The sequence below is a fragment of the Chelonia mydas genome, chromosome 1 (assembly GCF_015237465.2).
Source record: "Chelonia mydas isolate rCheMyd1 chromosome 1, rCheMyd1.pri.v2, whole genome shotgun sequence".
Classification (NCBI taxonomy): domain Eukaryota; kingdom Metazoa; phylum Chordata; order Testudines; family Cheloniidae; genus Chelonia; species Chelonia mydas.
In genome coordinates this window covers 80581093-80590013 of record NC_057849.1, presented here as the reverse complement: position 1 = coordinate 80590013, position 8921 = coordinate 80581093, and positions in this window count along the sequence as shown.

Here is an 8921-nt window from a genome sequence, read left to right as displayed (position 1 = left end):
CAATAAATTCCCAAACTTAAGACAACCTCTGCCCTCCTTGGGCTTGACCTTTCATCTTTCTTAAGTTTCCCTTATTCTGTTCCTCAACTGAATACCTCCCAGGACTCCCTCTCTGGAAGTCCAGATCCTGCCTTATTATCAGAGCTCACAACCAGAGCCTGCTACATGTCTCTCCTAGCTTCCTATCAAACTTTTATAGTCAAGAGAGAATCCCAAGACCAACGCGCCCTCTGGGTTACCTCCTTTACTCTGCCATTTTCTCCACTCTCTCGTGCCAAGAGGAGGCCTGCTGAGCTCTTCCCTCTCTCCTGGGAAAGCCCTTTTGCTCTAGACTTCCTCTCATTTTAGGAACCACACAGCTTCTCCCACAATTGGGCCTGGTCCACCCCCCAAGCGCAAGTAGTGCATTAATTGGTATGTCCTGCTCCAGCTAACTCTTTCAGAACTAGGATGGTGTATACATCCCATCAAAGGCTGATATTTAGAGATCATCATGTAAAGAGGGAGGCAGTATGAACTACATGTTAGTAAACTGATGTAAGTCTAAGGCCTTGATACTGCAATTGGATCCACCTAGATACGTCTCCACTGAAGTCAGTGGATCTCTGCACTGATCCGATTGTAGGATCAGGGCCTAATTAAATCTAGGGTGACTCAAAGTCAGTTTAACATAACATATGGGTGCATAAAGTGAAAGGAAGTATGTGTAAGTTACAGCAACTTAAACTCCATCCATACTCACCTCTGAATTTGATCCTATAAAACTAAATAAGTAATTTTAAGTGGAGATGGATGAAGGTGTAATTTACATCAATATAGACCTCTACACTCCTGTTGTGCTTGGCATGGGGGGACAGATTTAACTACTCATGAGCTCATTTGGACTCTTTCCATTGACTGGGCTGTTTTCTCCTGGAGGTCAACAAACAAAGCACTTTTCATTTCTTTTGCTTTTGTTAGTAATTTATTTTTACTATTTTAACATCATTAGATTGTGAGTTACCTGGACTTGATGTAATTTATTTGAAATCATATGCTATGACAAAACTTTTAAATTCTTGACTATAAAATTGAGGTCCATTACCAGTCATTATCATGTTGAAAATGCTGTGCTTGAAAAAACTGATTTAATTTCATTAATGACTGGTTTGGCACATGTGTTTTCTAGTATAGATATTTCAGGAAAATGCAAAAAATAATCAAGAACTATAACATATGCATGTCCTTTATATTAAAATATATCTAAAAACCTATGTTAGACCAAGGTCTTAAATTTTCTTGAATAAATGCCGTAAGTTGTTTAGTCTGAGCATTTCTATATTTTTGACATATGTCACATTATTTTATATAATCATCTATGTTTTGGTTCATTTGTGGCCAACACAGAAACTCTCTTACTCTACATTTACATGTATGTGTTTCAACATCTCTGCTGTTAATCCTAAACAAATTACTACTCTATTATCTTTAAACAGAATTCCTTCAATTACTGATAAATCTTGAATAAAGTGAAGATATGGCTTTGGTATCATTTTTTATTATATCCTTTTTCAATAATAGGCATCCTTTTAATAAAAAAGTGGCATCCTTTCAAAATTGGAAGTTAAATCCTACTGAGGAAAATAGAAAGGAGCATAAACTCTGGTAAGTCAAGCTTAAAAGTATAATTAGGCAAGCCAAAAAAGAATTTGAAGAGCAACTAGCCAAAAAATCAAAAACTAACAGAAAAAAAAAAAAGTTAAGTACATCAGAAGCAGGAAGCCTGACAATTAGTGGAGCCACTGGATCATCAAGGTACTAAAGGAGCACTCAGGGAAGACCATTGTGGAGAAGCTAAATGAATTATTTGCATCTGTCTTCACTGCAGAGGATGTGAGATTCCCACACCTGAGCCATTCTTTTTCGGTGACAAATATGAGGAACTGTCCCAGATTGAGATGTCAGTAGAGGAGGTTTCAGAACAAATTGATTAATTAAAGAGTAATAAGTCACCAGGACCAGATGTCATTCACCCAATATTGAACGCAGTTCTGGTCACCCTATCTCAAAAAGATATATTGGAATTGGAAACAGTACAGAGAAGGGCAACAAAAATGATTAAGGGTATAAAACAGCTTCCATCTGAGGAGAGATTAAAAAGTCTGGGACATTTCAGCTTGGAAAAGAGATGACTAAGGAGGGATATTGTAGAGTGCTATAAAATGGTGACTGGTGTGGAGAAAGTAAATAAGGAAGTGTTATTTACTCCATCACATAACAAAAGAACCAGGGGTCACCCAATGACATCAATAGGCAGCAGATTTAAAGCAAACAAAAGGAAGTCCTTCTTCACACAATGCATGGTCAACCTGTGGAACTCGTTGTCAGGGGATGTTGTGAAGGCCAAAACTATAACAGGGTTAAAAAAACCCAAAATAGGTTCATGGAGGATAGGTCCATCAATGGCTATTAGCCAAGGAGGTCAGGGATGCAACCCCATGCTCTGGGTGTCCTTAGCCTCTGATTCCCAGAAGCTGGAAGCAGGCAACAGGGAATGGATCACTCAATGATTGTCTATTCTGTTCATTTCTTCTGAAGTAGCTGGCATTGGCCACTGCCAGAAGGCAGTATACTGGGCTAGGCAGACTATTGGTCTGACCCAGTATGGCTGTTCTTATGATTTAATACACTTTAAAATGTATTGCCTTCAAGCCAAACGTGATTAGTCAGAGCAAATCGTAATAGTCTCTGTTGCGTAGTACTATGCAAAATGAAGTGAAAGCTTCTCTGAGAAGTTAACATATTAAATGAGACAATATGTTTGTTAATTAGAGCATTCTGAGCAGTGACATTAATATTTGCTGATCTTCTGCTTAGAAACTGCTAGACACCTCTGTGGTGTTACTAAGGTCTTTACTCCTTCCTATAGTTTAGTTATTTAACTTATCCTGTGGTAGTGAGTGCCAGAGGTTACTACTGAGGTATACAGGCTAGTACTTTTGCAAAAAGACAAGTTTCTTCTGCAGATAAGAAAAGCATCATGAGCTACATTTGATAATATAGGTTTCAGAGTAGCAGATATAAAAATTATAAAAAGCTAGTAATCCTCATTGCTTAGGGCCTAATATTATTATCTCTGTTGAGAAAGAATTTCCAAACTCCCTGTGCCCTCCATGGGAGAGCATTGGGAAATTAAGTGCATTATCGGGATTTTACACCTCTAAGGCATCCAATAATAGACCACTGTAAGTGATAGACTACCAGACTAGATGGATTGTTGCTCTGCTCTGGTACAGCCATCTACGATGACTATTATTCTTCTGTCCCTAAGTATTTGTTTGGAATGACTGACTGAATTTTAAATACAGGAAATAACTTTGCATCACCAATTACTTTGCTCTCCACAAGATTAACTGAGGCAAAAATCTGTGTGTGTCTTTGCTGGTCTCACAAGCCTGATCTTGCTGAAGGCTCAGTCATCAAGCTGCTCAGCATAACAGTTCAGACAAAAGGGTAGAAGGGAAAAGGAATGACAAGAAAAGGAGCCTGTGACTCTCAGGCTTTGGTACACTATGCAGCCTTTAGGGACACAGCTATGCCGCTACAGCCATGCTGCTACAAGGCACATTGTAGCTGCTGTTTGTTGGCAGGAGAAAGTTCTCCTGCCGACCAAAAACTTCCACCCCCCACGAGCGGCAGCGGCTTTGTCGGCAGGAGAGCACCCCTGCTCACAAAGCGTTGTTCACGTGGCACTTTTCATCGGTAAAACTTTTGTCGTTCAGGGAGGTGTTTTTTTAACACCCCTGAATGACAAAAGTTTTGCCGATGAAGTTCCAGTGTAGACGAAGTCTCAGAGAAAGTAGTGGCCTATGTCTTAGTGTTATAGGCTTCCAGTAACTGCTTTCATGTAGTGTTCAAACAGACAGGCAATGACTCTGAGCTGGCATTCATCCTCCATCCACTTTATTTCATTCACAGCTTTGCTCTGTTCATAATGCTTGTTCAATAAATTGTGATTCCTTTCCAGATTGTGGCAACCTCAAGTTACTCTTAGGGGGCCTGAGCCAATTCTCATTGATGTACCGACATGGGGAACAAATATTTGATACGGGGCTCTTCAATCTAGCAGAGAAAGTTACAAAATGATCCAATGGCTGGAAGTTTAGCTGGAAAGATTCAGACTGGAAATAAAGTGTACACTTCTCGCTGTGAGAGTGATTAACCTTTGGAACAATCTACCCAGGGTTGGGGTGGATGCTCCATCACTGGCAATTTTTAAATCAAGATTGGATGTTTCTCTAAAAGCTCTGCTGTAGGAATTATTTCGGATGAAATTCTACAGCCTGTGTCATACAGGAGATCAAACTAGGTGATCACAATGGTCCCTTTTGGTGTTAGAATCTATGTCAGCTGGAAGATTCCCATTTACTTCATTGAGATCTGGATTGGACTCAGGGAGCATGCTGGACAGGTAGAACGTGAATGCCCTTACTAGGTGCTGCAGTCTACCCTTGCTCACAAACCACTTTAAATTGAAAAATATTATTTTTTAAAATGGCAGAGCAATTTGCTTTTTCATGCCTGTACCACAGTCAGACAGAGGTGGCCAGCAGTTTCTAAGCAGAAGATCATGATATATTAACGTCACTGCTCAGTATACTCTGATTACCAAACATATTGTTTCATTTAAAGTTAACTTCTAAAAGTAGGTTTCACTTCATTTTGCAGAACACAATGCAACAGAGACTATTAAGACTTGCTCCGACTAATCATAATGTTTGTCTTGAAGGCAGTACCCTCTTTGCTCACTCTGAATCATCATGAGAATTAAGTGTATTTAATCCTCTTATTGTCAATGTCTATGGCTAAATAGTTTTTAAACAGAGCATTTCTGAACCTAGAAAGTGAGCAAGAGGGAGAGAAAAATATATTGTATGAGTCAAGAGAAACCAACGGGCTGGTTATAGCTATGCCACGAGTGACACTGAGGAGGCCAGCAGGACATATGAGCTTCAATTCAAGGGTCACTGAATCTGAGACCACATGAAAATAGTCTGTTCACTCACTTTCTTTCCCGCTCCCTCACTTTCTCTCGCACATACTTGTATACACAGGAATGTTCAGAATATGAATATTGTATTCATCTTGCATTTGGCCTGGTATATAAAATGGCAGTATAAATTTTGAAACTGAAATTATATGAGACCTCACACACCTAGACTCAAAATAATCTTCCATGAAGGTAGCAGGTATCCAGTTACTGATACATTTGTGCTTCCTTCCATTGATATTACAGTTTCAGCATATTAAATAAGCTGGTGAAGAATTTGTAGACTTGGGTATCTATACTGGACTCTAACCACATGAATAACTTCAGCTCATGTCATTGTGAGTTCAATGGGAGATCTGTCTGTGGCCTGGATTTCCTAATATCCCATAGTGTATATGACAAGAGGTATGAAATATATATGGATGAAGTGTTCAACTTTGTGCCTCCAGAACTGAAGCTGTGCCAATATCTCACAGCATACGCACATCCTGGAGTGCAAAATTATGCATGCAGACACATGGATGTGCAAAATTCTGAGCACAATGTTAGAAGACAGTTTAAAGTCTCTGAAAATTTTATTCCCATTCCACATACTTCACTGCAGCCAACAGGGGTATTTGAAAAGTCAACAGCTATTGTGTGCTAAAGAGCTGTTTGGGGGTGTGTGTGTGTATGTATATATACACACCCCCCAAAGCAAGTGTCAAATTTGAATTTGATGTCTATGAGATTATTTTGTTGTCCACAATTTTTTGAGCATGCATGCCTGCAACTATTTCTTTCTTAACATCACTTCTTTCTCAATGGTGCTGCATGGGTTAGTTATACATTCTTTATACACTCCTGCAATGAGGTAGCTTCATTATAGATGGTTGGCCCAGTTCCAGATATGCCAACAAGGCAGGTTTAATAACTATATTATACAACGGTTTGTGAAGGACACACGCATTTTAGACAATAGTTATATTTCAAGGAATCTCATTTTTGAATAGCATTATTTTAATTACAGAAGTGCTTAGAGGCCCCAAATGAGGTCAGGGTTCACTGAACAGACACCAAGTAAGAGACCAGTCAAGATTTTACAATCTAACTTTCCTTTAATTTTCAAGTCACTTTAGGAGTATTCTGCTAATCCCCACTCTGGAGCCAGAGAAGGCTTTGCCCTGAAATAAAGGAATAATAGTAATTTGAAAAATTAGGGCGATTAACTCCCCCATATTGTGTATCCTTAATAAGATTAGAAAGTCCTGTGTGTGAGAGTTAGCTTGCCATGAAAAGGCGTATTAAGCTCCTTCAGGACACGTGTCAGTATTGAGCTGTGAATATAGTTGATTTATAAGGTAATAGCCTTTATAATTGCTTCTAGCCTAGTCTCATCATATCACATTTAAAGGGGACCACTGCTCTCCTGGCTGTCTCTCAAGGTGAGCCTATCTTCCTACTGTCCTTCATTCCAAGGGATGTCCACTATTTGTGTCCCAAATGTAAGTATGTTCCCCTCATCTTTACTGTTGAAAATTATTCATATCAGAAGTAAAAAAAAATCATGACACTAAGTGTATGTCTACACTGCAATAAAAGGCCTGCAGCATGGTTGGCCTGGGTCAGTTGACATGGGCTTGCCGGGTTTGGGTTGTAGGGCTATACAACTGCTGTGTAGATGTTCAGGCTCCGAGACCCTGTGATGGGGGAGAGTCTCAAAAGCCAGGCTCCAGGCTGAACCCAAACATCTACACTGCAATTTTTAGCCCCACAGCCTGAGCCCCATGAACCCAAATCAGCTGACCCTGGCTCTGAGACTCAGTGCTGCGGGTTTGTTTTTTTTAAAACCACAGGGTAGATTTAGTGTGAGGTTATAGAAAGAATTATTTATACTAAATGAATGAATTCACTGCATTTTAACTTTCCTGACTGAATAATATGTTGTGTCCTTCATTTTGTGCCTTTGTCACATGCTGCATTCTACATTTGGGACATCTAGGAAACTAAAGTTAAATGCAAAGAGGGTGTTTAGTTATAAATGGCTATACAATTATTGTTTACGCTATCCTGCCTCTGTAGCACTATTCAGATATCCATTATGGCATCCACTGCCATCAAATTTGGTTCCATTTTTTTGGTAAAATGTAGCAGCTCTTAAGAAGTACAGTCAAAGTCCCAGATGCAATTGCATTTTAAATTGTTTATATTTGATAGTTTATGTCAGTGGTTCCCAAACATGTTCCGCCGCTTGTGCAGGGAAAGCCCCTGATGGGCCGGGCCGGTTTGTTTACCTGCCGCGTCCGCAGGTTCGGTCGATTGCGGCTCCCAGTGGCCGGGGTTCCCTGCTCCAGGCCAATGGGAGCTGCTGGAAGTGGCGCGGGCCGAGGGACGTACTGGCCACCAATTCCAGCAGCTCCCATTGGCCTGGAGCAGAAAACTGCGGCCACTGGGAACTGTAATTGGCCAAACCTGCAGACGCGGCAGGTAAACAAACCGGCCCAGCCCGCCAGGGGCTTTCCCTGCACAAGCGGCAGAACAAGTCTGGGAACCACTGGTCTACGTTATCTCTAAACTAGGTGAGTTAATCTAAGTTCATGATTCTGCTCCTTGTATCTGATGGCTAGTATGTCTAATCTGCTGCATGCAGTAATTTATATCAAGGATTTTTTGAACCCTATTAGTCAGTATTAAGCTCTAATAAGTTCCTGAAATATTTCTGCACTCAAAGTGCAGTTGATTTTCTACCTTTTTGCTTACATGGATTTGGATATATGTGAAAGTATTAGAATTGAAGTATATGTGAAATGTGCTAATTCACCTCCACCCCATCACGAGGTATTCCAGACTTGCCCAAAGAGGAAAAAAAAATAAAAATAAAAAACAAACATTGAGCTGGGTACACTTTAAGCACTACTTTACCAAAACTGCTGCTCCCAAATTATGATAGACCCTCCCCCCCTCTCCCGTTTTTTCAGACCACTTTAAGCACTGTCCCCAAGCCGCTTTCCAATACAATATAACTTGTTTCTTCTATTCAATAAATACGTTGCAAGATGTACAGAGAGAATTGCCAATTCTGAGATGCAGAAAACCCAGCCTAAGGCCACCCCACTGCCCAGCAACAAAAAAGAAGCCACTGGCCAGCACCCACCACCAACAAAAAGGGTCTTAGTGCCAACGATAGCAACCAATTACTTAATTGTGTCAGAGAACCATTTTACATACAAAAATTATGCAATTTGTGATTTTATCGTTTTTCGTACCTGCTCCTAAAATGCCACTGCAATCCGGACTCCCTGGTTGTGAACTGTAGATGGTCTAACATGTCCCAAGCTGCTCACTGACAGGAACACCCACCTTCCACTGCAGAACCTGTAGGTCTTTACAGGCAGACCAGACACCACCCAATCGGAATAGACTAAAATATTACAACTGTAACATAAGTGAGGCTCAAACTTCATGTCTAATTGTATAGTCACCTTACAGCCGTCACTTATGGCGGGATGCTAACACTTCCGTCTGCAAATATATGGCAGCGAACAAACCTGAGCAGGCTGTGGTTTCACCACTGTGCAACTGGTGCTCAGGGCTTGTATCACTGTGCCCTGAAGAGCAAGTGCCATAGGCACCATAATATTAGTGCTATTAGAATTTGGATCATGGTGCTGCCGTGATCAGAGTTACATTCTAATTGCAATTATATTGAAAAGGTTCCAGTGGGCTTTGCTTCACAGTTGCAATACACTAGGTAGGCACTCTGCAATTTAGCATGCTTTGAATGTTTCATTCTATTTTCAGATTTAGTAAGACTTGTTTTAGAGGAAATGAAGAAACACAGATATCTGTTGAATATTTAACCTTAGTTCCTTTTGGCACATCTCATTCTAAACTTCCTTGGGAAAAGATAATA